Here is a 15925-nt window from a genome sequence, read left to right as displayed (position 1 = left end):
ACCTATAAATATGCCACTGGGACCCATCATTCAGTCACATGGGTTCTCTTACCACTGCTATGCCGATGACACACAGCTCTACTTGTTTTTCCAGCCCAACAACATCATGGTGACTGCTCGAATCTCAGTCTGTTTGGCAGACATCTCGGCCTGGATAAAGGAACACCACCTGCAACTTAACCCAGCGAAGACTGAGCTCCTTCAACATCACCGTTCAGCTGGGTTCAACTACAGTAACGCCTTCCAATAACGGTCAGAAATCTAGGGGTAACCATCGATAACCAACTCAATGGGGGTACACCTAGATTGTAGTTCATTGCGTCTCTTGACACAGTTTGGCCAAATTTTCATGGTTAATTAAACCAGGGAAAATACCTTTTCACAGGGCATGGAAAAGCCTAACAAGGAATCAACAATCATCCTGAACTCATTCTATGACTGCTGAAGATGTTCAGTTTGAGATGGTAATTTATCACACACCAGAAAGTATCTTACACCTGTACATTTTTTAAACACATTCACTCTAATCATGCATAAAAAAATTATGCACCGCATGCATAAAAAATATGCAACTGTAGCCTAATGGTTTTCAAAATATTTGATGGACACCTCTAAAGCTTCACAGAAAAAAAGCTAGTTGACAGTGCTGTTCTCTTTTGTTTGCGTTGCAGTTCTGCCATGTTTGTTTGTTGTTCTATCTATTGCAGCACTTTTTTGTGTTGTCATGGATAATTGATGTACAGAAGGCAACATAATTCTCAGGTGGCTGCAGCTAGCAGATGGGAAGAGGTCACACTGCTGGCTGGTATTTCTATTCTGCAGCACCAGTGACCCTTTGTGAGTACAATATTTTTTGTCTCTTGTCCTTGTGGCAATCATATGCTCCGTTATTTTATAAAGGGCTCACTTTGTGCAGGGCTTTTGGAGTTTTTCCTTTGGTGATCACCTGATTATCTGCACACCCAACAGGGAACATTCCAGGAATTTTGGCTAATGTTATGTAAATGTTAGTAACAAATGTTGTCAAAATGTTAATAGAACATCCTTATGATTATTATGGTTATTAGTATTCAGTAAAGTTCTCACAGTGTTTGGAGAACATTTTCTTGGGCCATGTCCATGCTAATAATTTTTTGTTTGAAAACGCATTGATTTATCTAAGTTTATGCCTCTCATCCACATTGGAATGGCATTTCACCAAAAACGGCACATCCACACTAATCCGTTTTTCATCTGAAAACTCTGTTTTCAGTTTCCTAACGTCATAGGCCATTCATGTGGACATCAATTTGACATGTGCCACATACCTAAACATTGTTGTAGGCCAGGTACACCCCTTCATGGCAATGGTAATACCTGATGGCAGGGGCCTGTTTCAGCAGGATAATGCGCCCTGCCAAACTGCACACATGGATTGAGGAACATGATGAAGAGTTCAAGGTGTTGCTCTGGCCTCCAAATTCCCCAGATCTAAATCTGATTGAGCATCTGTGGTGTGTGTTATTGGCCTTTAGAGCCTTTATTCCAAAAGTTATTCCATTCAGCACCTTTACTACTTTAAGGACCAAAAAGGACCATTACATTTGTGACCTCAAAACCCCATAATCACACCTTTAAAAATGGCCAGGAGAACAGTTCAAGGAAATCTTTTGACTTTCAGATGAATAAGAGAACAGAAGGTGAGTTATTTCTATGACTAGTGCACGGTTAAAACATGTACATGTTTTTAACTCAAAACATTTTCAGGATTTCCTAATGTGGATTTAATTTTCTTTTCACAAAATTATAAGTAATTATAGCATCATAACATTAATCATCATAAAAGACAATAACAGAGGGTAACAGGTGGATATTATGGCCACGTATAACATTAGCACCATGAATCTTTGCCATGAATGCAGAATGTAAACATTACAAACTACACACTATCTACTGCATACTGTGTATAAACTTTAAGTCATCATCTAGTGGTTACAATAGCTTTCTTAACTGATCTCATGTGGATTGTATTCATAGAATAAGGCAGAAAGCATATTATTTATGCAGCATGGACCAAATGACAGCTGTAGTGACAGATTTGTCTTTTCTCTATAATTAACATACAGAAGATACTCCTTTGAAAATATAGACAAACCATATATTGCCGTAATAAAAAAAAAGTTAAGTTACAAGGATAATATGGCATGGTATGTTGAAGTCCCTGTCTGTGAGGTATGTATGGTGTAATAACATCTTCTAATTTCCATATTTGGCACATGGACATTAGAAGTCAGCAGTGGTCTTGCTCTTTCTGGATGTATGTATCTTGCACAATATGAGAGTATTAAAGATATTTTCATTAAATGGAGATAAATGACAATTCTTTCTGAAGAAATGTTAAGTAAACAAATAAGAATCCATCAATATTACTCTAAATGTGCACACTTTTGGATTAAATGTTCTTTTGTATGCTATCCACTAAAGCCTGCTAAAGACAAATGAATGGGAATTTACACCACTGAATTGGTATGCACATCTTTATTACGTTTTCATTTACAGTACTGTCTTTTGATAACTCTCACTGTAAAATGTATATGTAAATTGATGATCTTTGCGTGATTTCCCCCCAACAAAGAGACATTTGACCCCACCATCCCCCTTGAAATGTTTTTAAAATTGACCACTGGAGCGTAAACGTAGCAAAATCAAAGTGTTTTCAAATGAAAATGTATTAGTGTGGACGTAATGGAGAGCGCTTTTAAAATGCTATTTTTTATTTATTTTATTTTTTGGGAGGAAAACTGTGTTCTAGTGTGGATGAGAGAAGCATAAACATAGCAAAATCAATGCCTTTCCAACCAAAACCATATAAGTTTGGATATGGCTTAAGTTTTCAGGACATATTCACATCTTCAGGAATCTTTTAACGTTCTGTTCACGTGAAGAAAACTGGACATTTTCACATTCCCACAAGCACAATGTAACATTTGGAAAATGTTTTAAGAACATACATTTCTTAGCTTGGTTAGGCCTGAGTGTAATGTAATGATAATATCATGGACTATAAAGAAAACTGTACAGGTAAGATAGCAAAGAGATGGCAGGTGACTTTCAGCACATACTGAAAGAGATTGCGATTTGTGAACACTCAGCAATAATAAGCATAATTTGCATGACTAGAGGGTATCTGGAATCAGTGCAGGGGGCACACTTAACTCTCTGAGGTGACTGAACTCTCACTTTCAGGATGTGACTAAGATGAATCACTTTACTGTATGTAATTAGATCTTCTCACTTTTTCATTAAAGCCGATATAGGGAATAATAGTAACTGGAGAAGATGGAAACAGAATTAGCAGCCCAAAATAATTTATCATACTCCTTTTCACATTCATTGTCATGGTTTTACTCTATTGCACCATCGCTGTTGTTATTCTGTTACATCAAAAACAAAGAGAAATCACTCTAACTCATGACTGTATTTGGCTCGTAAGTGGCCATATTATTGCTTTTGTGCTTTAAATATCCTGAGGCCCCTGGCTGTGATCTACTTTCATATATTATGCAAAATATGCGTGAAGCAAAGCTCTTTGATGCTTTGTATCTAATGTTGTGATAGTGAGATACATTATTTTAGAGTGGCAGTCAATTCACTTTTAAAGCCATATACTCAAAATTATCAATATGTATGCCCTAAGATTTTTGTAGGAACATGCATACATTTTTACCATTACCAACCTATTTATATTTTTCATTTAATGTTGTTTTTCCTTTACAAGAATAATTCTTAAGTTTAATTTGCAATAATAGTTACGACTATTGTATAATAAAACTCCCTGAAAGCTATGAATTTATACACTTTTGTTGGAAAATGATGGTATGTAGTTCAAAATATAACTGATTTGTTTGTGCCCAAGACTAGAAAACCTCATCTATGTTTTAGGACACATAGATGATGTTACCTTGGTGACATATTTAAATCAGCCGAATTCACAATAATAATGTCCAATACATCACACAAAACAAAATCTTTAGTTTGCAAGGCATAAAAACACTATCAATGAACATAAGAGATAGCAACAATCCAGCACTGGCCCAACAGAGCAAGTGACAGTGTATCCTCTTTCTTAAGTAATACAATAACTCAAAATGACTCAAGTATTAAACTTAGAGACTTTATTCAGGGCCTGGTAGCTGTATACTAACTACAGTATGTCCATAATATTGTTAATGGACCTGAGGTGTCTTGTTTTGTCTCTTGTTTTCAATGAGCCAAAGAAAGAAAAGAAAAAAAAAAAAAAACACACACACACACACACACACACACACAATAACTTTTCAATTCAATAAAACTAAAATGAATAGAAACTTTTTTTTTTTTAAATGTGTTGAGCAAAACTCTCAAATAACCACTAATGTGATTAAAGGCCATTTAAGAACTCACAGGAACTCACAAAAACCCTCAATATTTTTCCTTCAGTGCACAACACTCAGTCAAAGTAGAACATTCAACACATTTCACAGATCAGTCAACATTGAAACCTTTTCTCAGATTTAAAGGTGCTATATGTAATATTTGTACTGTACTAAATCATAAAATGACCATAATATGTCATTAGAGAATTAGGAAACATGCTAAGTTGAAATACTGGCTTCTCCGATAACAATGCTACGGCCAGTATATTCTACTTTGAAGTTTCCATTCCGGGCCGGAATTTCTGTTTCTGTTTTGGCCTGTGTAATCCCGCCCACTGCCCACACACCAATAGTATTTTGACACTGCCGGTTGCCAGATTTGAACAAGTTTGCAGGCAAACAACACTGCGTGCTGCAGCCATGGAAGCCAGAAAACAAACAGGATCAAAGATAATGTTCCACCCGACCTAAAAAGCCTCGCTATCCATATAAAAACCACCAGGACCAAAGGCGTAGTAAAACAAGGATAAATATTGGAGATGCCTTTGGAAAATGGAGACAGCTTAAAGCCCAGAAATCCTTTAAAATGAATGCTGAGTTGGCTAATTTGCATGTCAACATTCTGCCAACCCGCATGAGCTTTGAGTCTGGGGCGGGTCAGACAACTCTCCAATATTTTGAATTTGGACTACAGTACCCATTTCAAACGCTTGTTCTCAATCTTACATATAGCAACTTTAAGTCAAATATCCATTTCAAATATCACTTTCCAAATTGTCAGTGAAGAGAGGAATAAAGCAATTCAAAGTTCACTTTTAAGAACAAAAATTGGGTACCCAGAAAATTGTTATAGATAGCTCTGTGTGTGTGTAAATGGGTACTTAAATGTTCCAGAGACAATGCCGTTGGTGGTTCTGAAGGCATTGAAGTCCGTAAGGATCCAAGAGAACCGATGCTTGTTCAGCGATGAGTGGCTGTCCGTATGACACCCGGGCCGCGATGATTACAACCTGCGAAGCCCCCGCTGTCAGCGTAACTCCCGACCGCGGTGATTTTGGCATTCAAAGACGAGACAACAATCCGAGATGAGGCATGCTCACCCTTGTGAATGAAATCCTGTGCAAAATTTTAATTTAAAGCATAGTTCAACTCTGACGTGATGCAATCGCTGATTTTCCACAAGGCGCAGCTTCATTCACACTGCAGCAGGAAAAATCAGATTTTCCTCAAATCCGATTTTTTTTGTTTGTTTTTTGAGTGACTGTTCAAACTGCAAGCTATATGTGGCCAGATCAGATTTTTCCTGCTCAGACTACAGTCGCTTTTGCTATCACATCCACATTAGTTGTCATGGTATCGCAGCAAACTTGCGTATATTCACCCTGCATGAGATTTTAGCGATGGAAGTTTTACTATTGATTATGCTTTTCATGAGGGCATGCAAATATGAACATTCTTCACAGACAACGGCTTAAAAATGGGAGAGGTTGCAAATGCAATGTTTGTTGCTGCTAGTGTTGTTGCTGCCCATTTTAGCGGGGACGTCCCTTGCGGGACGCCTTTTATCTTAGGGACCTGTATTTTAGCAGAGAGCGAAACATCCTGTATTGAAGGCTTTGTGTCCCGTATTAAAGCATAAAAAGGTCGGATGGTGAGACGAGGACCCGCATCCTGTGATGAAATGCTCAAAATGCTAAAGCATCCCGTATTTGCGTGACATTCAATATTTTATCGCATTGTGGTATCTCGCAACCGGTAGGCTATGGGTTATTGAAACTTAGTGCATCTCTTTGTGTAAGTTAAGCCAATGTCTGTATTATTATAAGAGGTTTGTAGTTGCCCTGTAACATATAAATGACATATGGGCGTGTTTCATTCAGAAGCAATGATCTCAGTCTCAGTCTGACCATATTAAGAAAAATCTGATTTTAATCGGATTCCAGACCACCTACAAATGTGGTTTGGATGAGGCTTGTAAAAATCAGATTTAATGTGTTTTTGTCCTGTTCAGACTACAAAAACCTAAATGGATTTGAGTGACAGTATCCAAAAAATCAGATCAGCATGTGTGAACACAGCCAAAATGTCCGACACGCATGTCGTTATCACAATGATGAGATGAACACACTGTCCAGTGAGAATGCCCAAATTTCTCAAATGGTCCGTACAAAACACAACTGGTTGCACAACACTGTTGCAAATGGAGTGTTAAAGAAACACTCTATTGTTTTCATATTAGAATATATGACAAGTAAATTAAATGACTGGTCAAAAAATGTTGTTCAACAACATTAAACAGAGGGGGAAAAAAACCCATTATGAATACGGTAGTGAATAATAATAATAATAAATAATATACAGCTGAGTTACAACAGTTTTGTCAACTGTCCTGAATCACTCTCACATTGACACTGAGCCATTGGAGAATCCTTATTTTTGAGCCCTTAATGCTATGTTAATACAAATTCTTCTCTTGCTAATTGACTTTACCACATATTACAGATGAAGCCTCTATAAAGAATGCAAAAAAAAAAAAAAAGGCTTGCTGCCTTTGTTGGGCCTCACAAACCAAATACATTTTACAGACTTCCTGTCTCTCTTTATTACTTTAAAAAGGCTGATTATTATTGTGACTATGCTTTTGCCAATTATCCCAACTTCTCAGAAAGACCACCTACAGTGACCTCCTAAGTCCTTCAAAATGCCTCAGGTCTTCCGCCTCTGAAGCATGGGGAGTGACAGTTTTCACAATAAATAGATTCAATAGAAGAATCAATGTGTCTTTGAAATGAAAGAGACAGATGGACAGAGACAATAGAGAAAAATGTGGATAATTTGGGACAGGGGGAAGAGAGTGAAAGAAAAAACAACCAAACACTATGATCTAATTAAAATATTAAATTTGATTAAAAAATATAAATGGTTAGGTAAAAGTGACCGTTATCGAGAAAACATTTGAGTTTAATGAATACCTCGGTATAGTAGTGTAACAGGGACAGGTATATCAGAGTGTTCTCTGTGGGGCAGCTTTTAATGCTCTGCTGCCAGGCAACTGCCTGAGCACTGTGTCTTTTCACATGACAACATTACTTGTAAATCAATTTGGACAAATTCAAAACATTCAGCTGTTTCCCAAGTGCCCATTGTTTTTGAATATCCTGAACCTGCTATTCCAGACAAAGAAGCGGTTCTGGGATAAAAGGAATTCTAGTGAACAAGCTAATTCTCCTTTTGTCTGGGCTCTGGCAAGTACCTTCTTATTCACTACATACAGAATAATACTATAAACACTGCAAGTGCTGACCTATTATTTCTGCTATGATGGCAAGCAAAATCTTGGAAAAAATTGTGTATTTCCAAATCTGTAAAAGAGTTGACCGCTATACTTGTAGCTATATTATCTTTAAACAAAGGAACATTAGTTTTAGCATGCATGGTTTTGAATGAGAACTGACATTTCACTATCATGACAAAAACATATAATTCTGAGTACCAACCACATCCTGTTTCCTGTCTTTTTTTAAAACCCCTGTTAACTTCTAATGGACTATTCCATTAATCTGCACATTTGAGAGACAAAAACAGAAATATACATGGATACGTACACTATGCTGTACATGCGAACGAAGGAAGTGTTGTCCATTTAAGGATTTTTAGGAGCAAAGTGCTGAGTCATCTTCTGTTATTTGATTACATTTAATAGGGGAGACAGGGGCTAGTTGTCATATTTTTTGTTGAAAGTCAATTTCTGTATAGTCACATACCTTAAGTACTGCCAAAAACGATTAAAGAATACTGCTTATTGTTGCAATTGTTATATTGCATATTTCTGTATTATTGTGTTTTCATCCTAATCATGACTGAATCCACTTTTTGAGTTTTGAGTTTACAGTTTTATTGTGTGCAGTGCATAGGCCTACTTTTGTAGTATTACGGTTTACTTGCATTATCCAATGAGGCTGTAGATTGTAATATAAAAATAATTAAAGGTCATTCATGGATCTCAAATTGGGTAATGTGTAGTACAATATGCAAACATTAATGTGTGGTGGATAAAACACTTGAATAATCATATTAAAATATGTAAATAAGAGTTGTTTTATTTTCCTTAAAACAAGCAATATTTCTGTTTTAAATGTTTAATCTAATAACATATCAATGTGAAAACAGCACGTCAGACTCTGGTTCTGCAAGTAAGGATCTCTGAGTGATCACAGCCAGAGTCCAGGTAACCTCAAACCACGAGATTCATCCGTGCAAAAGAGCGATGCCGAAACACAACTGACGTCAAATGTTCAGTTGTAAAATGTTTTAACCACAGATGTCGATAGAGAGCCCAAAGTTCTGTAGTGCAGATTTAAAACCTCATAGTTAGTGAGATTTAGCATTTAATACTTTCAAGTTTGACAACTAGCCATGGTCTGTCCTGTTGATATACACAAACCTGTTATAAAAAACTGTCAGCCAGCTTCAAGGTAAAGAAAATAATTAAGGGATAGTTTACCCCAAAATTTTAATTCTCTCATAATTTACTCACTCTCATGCCATCCTAGATGTTTATGACTTGCTTTCTTCTATAGAACACAAACAAAGACTTTTAGAAGAATATTTCAGCTCTGTAGGTCCATACAATGCAAGTCAATGGTGACCGGACCTTTCAAGCTCCAAAAATCACATAAAGGCAGCATAAAAGTAATCCATACGACTCCTAACACACACTCATGGCGAAATCGTCAGGATTTGTACGACTTTTCTAAATTTGGCTAATTCGTATATGATATCGTGCGACTGCACTCGTTTGAATTCCTACGACTTTCACTACAGCCAGTGACGTCGCTGAACATCGTTTCCATCTAATATGCGATAATTACTTGCTTCTGTTACACACAACAACTTCCTATCATGTTTACACACTCTACTGTTTGGTTAAGTTTAGATAAGATGTTTGGGCATAATATTAATAAGTATGCCCTTAACACCTCGTGCACATTTTTAGAATTTGCACGATCAAGCTGTTCGAGTTTATGCAAACAACATCGTGCGAGACCATACAAAATAGCCAACTCGTAAATTATGTACGACTTTTCATGAGATCAGGTTGCGACTCCATTAGTTAAATCTATGTCTTCAGAAGCGATATGATAGGTGTGGGTGAGAAAGAAGTCAATATTTATGTCCTTTTTTTACTATAAGTGTCCACTTTCACATTCAGAAAGTGAAGATTTATAGTAAAAAGGACTTAAATATTGATCTGTTTCACACTCAAAGTGATTGCATCGCTTATATTAAACCATATATTAAACCTCTGGAGTCATATGGTTTATACTTTTATGCTTGATGAAGACCAAATCTCTCATTGTTAGGGATCTGTCTGAGGGATTCAATGATTCAACCAACTTTTTTTTTTTCTTTCAGATAATGAAGTGAGCCTTTCTTGGCCTTTAAACAAGGCAGTTAACCTTATCCCAAATAACATGATAGAGAATCAGCCCAATAAACATGGTCTGAAACCAATACCATGCAACACTCCTTTTTGACAGTTTGTCCCCAGTCTGTCCCTTTAGTGATTAAATGGGATCTCAATCATGTCACAGCCAAACAGAAAGACAACTAAGTCCGTAATAATGTTTAAGAGCATCCCTTTCACTCTAAAAGTATCCACAGTGTGTACCCGTAGTTATATATATATATTTAATGTCAATTGAATACAGTATATTGTGACAGCAGTTTCAAGCAGACATAAATTAAACTATACGTTAACACAATAAAAAATAAGATTTGTCAAGGCCATCTTCTGTTTAGGCTAAATAAAATAAATTGGTTTACATTAAGCTCTTGAAACAACAGGGGTTTTAAAGGACATTAAATAGCAACCAAACCATTGCATTGTATACTCTAAAATGTGAACTATGGGTAATTTTGCTTTATGAAAAAGCATGATCAGTGGTTTTAGGTGAGGACTTCTTCACCTGCAGTTACTGGTGGAGATTTAGTAATTCAACATCATCTTCACCAAAGGGGTCCAATGCTGTGGCAGCTGAATTACTATGTTATCAAGACCCCCAATCTGGGCTGAGAAACAAGCCCAAGGGGTGCACAATCAGCCAGAAAACAAAGATTAACCCCAAGCCCGACCCCCACTCACACGTTCTACATATCTAGCAGATCACTGGTTAAAACACTCACTGCTGGTCTGCTCTTTCTAAATCTCAATCCCTTATTCTGAGCTCTAGGATTTCAGGGCTTTATCCCCTTCCATCTTTGAATAACTCTACAGGATTAACAGTGATAAAACTACAAAGAATTTTGTAGTTCCGCTCCTTTCATAAAGACAGCTTAATCCATTGTATGAGGGAGCTAATTGGTCTCTCAGCGTAATCAATAATAAAGTCTTATTTACTTTTCTAATGTTTTTAGTGCATGATTCATCGGTGCATGTTATTTCTGAACCGACATTTCTTAACAGCTTACGTCACCTATCTCTCTTATTATTCAACCTTCCGCTCCAAAAACTTGGTTCCATTCTGTTATTCTGTTATGGAACATTTTTCGATCCAATCAGTTCCCATTGGAAAATAAAATCAAGTACTGCCCTACATTTTGTTCTTTTGAAGGGGTAGTTCACCCATAAATGAAAATTCTGTCATCATTTACTCACCCTCATTTTGCTCCAAATCAGTATGACTTGCTTTCTTCCGTGGAACACATACAGATATTCAGTGTATGATAGTTTAAGTCACCATTCACATACAGTACAATGAATGAAGCTGTCATTCTGTCTCACATTTCCTTTTGTGATCTGTGGAAGAAAGAAAAGTATGCCAGTTTAAAACAAGGTAGATGAAGATGAATTTTCTTTTTGGGTGAACTATCCCTTTAAGATAGCTCAAAATAGCTTGTGAAAACTTATGTTTTTAGTGCCTGGGCAGTGTAATATTTTCTCGATCTTATTTTCCAGACAAGTTCATTGACTGAAATATACAGAAAATATCTGTGATTACCCAGAACAGGATGGTTTTCCCTATGAGCACTGGTTTCTATGAAGTCTTCTTTTTTAGGCAGCTTTTTCCTTATTTGAATTTTAAAAAATGTATGTATGTTGGCAGACTTCTCAAAATGAGTGTAAAAAATGCAGGACAGATTCTGCAGAGCAATGCAGAGCTCTGGAGGAACATTCAGAATACCAAAACAACACAGATATTTTTTCTTCACAACTGTATATTTTCTCAATTAATGTGATTCAATCTACAAGAAGAACAAGACGCAGCTGCAAAATTCCAGGGAATTCTTCGCCTGGCTTATTTCACCATCTATCATTCTGTTACAGTCAAACTGCTTAATTGGCAAATCAAGATTTGTAGATACTGTTATAATATAACAATATGATACAATGTCTAATTTGCACATACAAAACATCTGACAATATCATTGTGTGGATATCACATACTATATGCAATAACATATTAGCTTAGGGCCTATTCAGTTTCACAATTATTATGTGATTAACTGTTTTTGTCCAACATTATTATAGATATTTCTATCTTTTTAATGCTTAAGTCAGTGTTTGGGAGGCAGGGTTGAGATGGGGCTTGTGAGGGGAAAGAATTGAAGTCAATGCAAGGTCATACTACATTAAAGATGCTGACTGTGATGTCATTGAATGCTGATACTGCAAATGTTTCCTTCTCTAAAGCACGCACTACTGTACAACACAGGTATGGACAGGTCTGCATTCTCTCTCTGTCATGATCCAATTCGACTTTTTTCCCTCATTGAGTCACATTAGAAAAATAAAACTTAGCTAATGATTTTTTCAAATGTGTCAAAGAACCTATTTTTCTATTTTATTATTATTTTTATTATTACTTCTTATGGTAACAATTAAATTAAAGATATTATTCAAGTCAAAAATATTATTTAATTAGGCTACACCAACAAAAGTAATTTTAAGGGTCAGGCAGAAATTGCTTCTTAAATTTGCAACTACACACATATCCATTTTTTATAAAACAGATGCAAGCACAAGGAGCCAGAGATGTTGAAAAAGAAAAATCAAGTGCTTAAGTAAGCCCCTGTCTCCATCACATTTTAGATAGCTTTAAAGCTTCACCATTACAGAAATTAGGTCAACAGAAGTGTAATGGAGTGGGGCTGCCTTTGATGATCTCCTTTAACCCATAAATACCACATTGAGGGCGGGAGCAGATATAGCTGCTTGTGGCGGAGAGGGATGTCTGGAAAGTGAAAGGTGAGGATTGATGGCTTTTCTCCATACCGTGGCAGTTTTATTGTCCGGGGAGACCCAATAAACCTGTGTCCCATAATAGAGCTGTACCACAGATACCACAGGAACATCACCATCCCCTCTGAGCAGGATGGTTGAATCTGCCACAGTCAAACCATTTCTGTGCTTTTGCAGGCTGCATCCATTCTTCAGCTGTCTTCGAATGTCATGGCTGAGGGAAATAGAAGAAACATCTGATCAAGCAACTTGTTCATTTTTTGATTTGATAGAACAAGTGTACGGTAGATCACATTTAATACACATTATGTACAAAAATGGGGTTGAAAATACTAAAACAATATATTTTCACCATACAATGAAAGTGAATGGGCACAGGAGCTGTCAAACTCCAAAAATTGCAAAAGCAGCACCAAACAAAGTATAATTAAAAGTGGACAATTTCATCATAAATCTGTCAAATAAAGGTAAATAAATTGTAAAACAATAACAACAACGACAATAAGCTTATTTCTTCTCAGTTTAATGAGATGTATCAGGATAGAGTACAGACAAATGCTTGATTAATCTAAGAATACTGGCTGGGAAACTAACAACACACTGAAAGCCAATTTTGACTGTTAATTAGGCCCTAAGAGAAATCTCTTCGAGTGCAGAATCACTGCACCCAATTCATTATACATTTAACAGATAATAAACTATATCGAAATATTTTTGTTGAAGACTTCCATGAGATTTTTCTTCTCATAATTATTTAACCTATACATTCCCATTTTTCACTTATCCCAAAAGATTCAACGTATTAAAATGATCCTGAATACCTGAATGACTTTCAGCTCACAGTAACAGCACACATTTTCTCTGTTAGTAGTACAGGATATGTAAACTGCAGACTGCAAATATCAGCTAAATGTTAATCTTGTGAACTTTAATAAGTACACTTGCACATAGTAGATGGCATCAAAGCTAACAGACATGGACTAAATAGATCAAAATGTATGGTGTGATGATTGAACATGGATGAACATTACTAAGTATCTTTCTAAAAATCATGTTCAGACTACAGTACTGATTACTACTTTATGGAAAAGTAATTACTTTGCTAATTACTTCAGTTTTAAGTTACTTTCTAAAATGGAGTCAAATGGATTACTTATAAGCTGCCTTTATGTGATTTCTGGAGCTTGAAAGGTCTGGTCACCGTTCACTTGCATTGTATTGATCTACAGAGCTGATATATTCTTCTAAAAATCTTAATTTGTGTTCTGCAGAAGGGTGAGTAAATTATGAGAGAATTTAAATTTTTAGGTGAACTACCCCTTTAACTATATTTTCTCCTAGTTGATTGTCACATGCAAGTCAGTGCCTCACGTTTCTCCCTCATAATGAACATAATTCATGTTTTAAATATATTCTACACAAATAATATTATTTTAGAAATATGTTTAAGGAATGTACTTTTGTAACTGTCAGTAAATGTAATCTGATTACATGAGTAAAATTTAATGTTACACTACTTTTTAAAATTACATTACAGAAACTAATTACTTTGTAATCAGAGTACACCCAGCACTGCACATTATACATTTTGTCCTTGATATCTATTCTACAGATGGACTGTTTGAAAGAGTGATGAGACAGGTGCATTCACCGCAGGAAGTCATGGAGGTCCACAGTATGAGTGTGAAGTCCCACTGAAAAAGAATAAACATCACCCTGTAAAGATGAAACTCTCTCAGTCAGGGTCCAGTGTCAAGTCATGCCAAATCCACTCTTTCATCCTCACCCATTCATCGTAACAGCATTTATTGACACATGGGTTAGTGAACTACCTCTTCCCATCCTTAGCACTCTCTCAACCCCATTCTCTTTCTAATACTCTCTTTTGAACGAGATCTATTAAATGACACAAAGACAGACAGCTCCAGAATCTAGATCATCAAAAGATACTCAGATGGTCCAATCCAAGCTTTCAAAAAATGGCGGAAATTTTTTTGGGTGAAAGTGTCTTTGTTTCTTTTCATGCAAATATTTAATTGATAAAAGTGCAGAACATACACATCTTTAACTGTGTACCTTTGCCTCCATAATCATATTCAAAACATAAAAACATAGCATCCTTCTCATAATAGTTCAGTCTCAACTGTGACATATGAGTCGTTGTTAATATCCGCATTTGGGGGCTTGTTTTGTAGGGGAAAATTCACAACAGTAATAACATAACTTTTTCATCTACTAAATCCTGAATGTCAACAATGTTTGAAGTATAAAGTAGTTGAAAAAGAAAAAAGTTGTTACACCATCACTGCAAAAATAGATTATTTTACTATACTATATTCCCACCATAGTGACGTTTCTAACAACTCGTTTTTTATCAGACCATCAATGTGAATGTGTGATGTATAATATAGGCTTAATACATATACTAAAATATTTTCCCATTTTTTCATAACTTTGTGTCTGCTATTTCTGGTTAATATGATCTTGCACTTTACATTTCACCTGCATCCCTCAACAGTGTGTCAGTATAAATGTTATATGCTGAAACAGACATTAGAGGGATGAATGCACTCAATAAATGTTGCTATTAAAACAGTAACGAATCCTCTGTGTTTTTTGCATTTCATTGCAAGCAGTGGGAGGTTTAATGGATTTGGCCTTTCTTTCTAGTCTTCCTTTTTTCTGTAATTAATTTATTAAAATAAAAAGTGCAGTTCTTTTTCACTATCCATCCTATGCAAAATGCATGACCTTATATGTGTAATTTTAGACATTTTATATTGCAGATCTCTCTCAGGTGGTCAAAGAGCTTTTTTAAAGGCTTTCATATCCTAGGACACCTTCTTGCTAGAAATGCTTCTTCCAAGTGCACAAACTTTCTGTCCTTATTAATATGAAAGATAATCATTTTACAGCACTGGGACATAAAAGCACACAGCTGTTTAATAGGGCACAAAATGAAACCACTTACTATTTATCTTTATGGCACTTAATGCTAATTACCCATTTAAAGTGTTTACAATGCAGGAGTTGCTGTACCTGGCAATTGAAAGTGCACTCTTCTTTTTTTTTTTTTTTTACTAAGAAACCATGCATACAGAGATTAATTGTGGGCTAAAAATGGCTGCTGTGAACCTGTGGGTGATTGGCTTGGTAAACAAACCTTTTTTCAAAGTAGGGCATTTTCATCATTTGGAAAAAAAAAAAAAAAAAAGTGAGAGAGAGAAAACAACAATTTATTTAAAATGTCCTGACTAGCACAGATAGTAAATCTCAAATGATTCCATTA

At 35.9% G+C, this 15925-nt stretch overlaps 1 long non-coding RNA gene across 1 annotated transcript; it reads left to right on the top strand.

The window, feature by feature from the left end:
• Positions 1-253: 253 nt before the first annotated feature.
• Positions 254-15210, top strand: LOC127445885 (uncharacterized). The gene is made up of 3 exons (XR_007898062.1): positions 254-464; positions 708-837; positions 14249-15210. It is a non-coding gene; the product is annotated as an uncharacterized LOC127445885 (long non-coding RNA).
• The last annotated feature ends 715 nt before the right edge of the window (positions 15211-15925 follow it).

The sequence above is a fragment of the Myxocyprinus asiaticus genome, chromosome 9 (genome assembly GCF_019703515.2).
Source record: "Myxocyprinus asiaticus isolate MX2 ecotype Aquarium Trade chromosome 9, UBuf_Myxa_2, whole genome shotgun sequence".
Taxonomy (NCBI): domain Eukaryota; kingdom Metazoa; phylum Chordata; class Actinopteri; order Cypriniformes; family Catostomidae; genus Myxocyprinus; species Myxocyprinus asiaticus.
The sequence above is the reverse complement of the archived record's forward strand: the minus strand, read 5'-3'. Positions and strand labels throughout refer to the sequence as shown.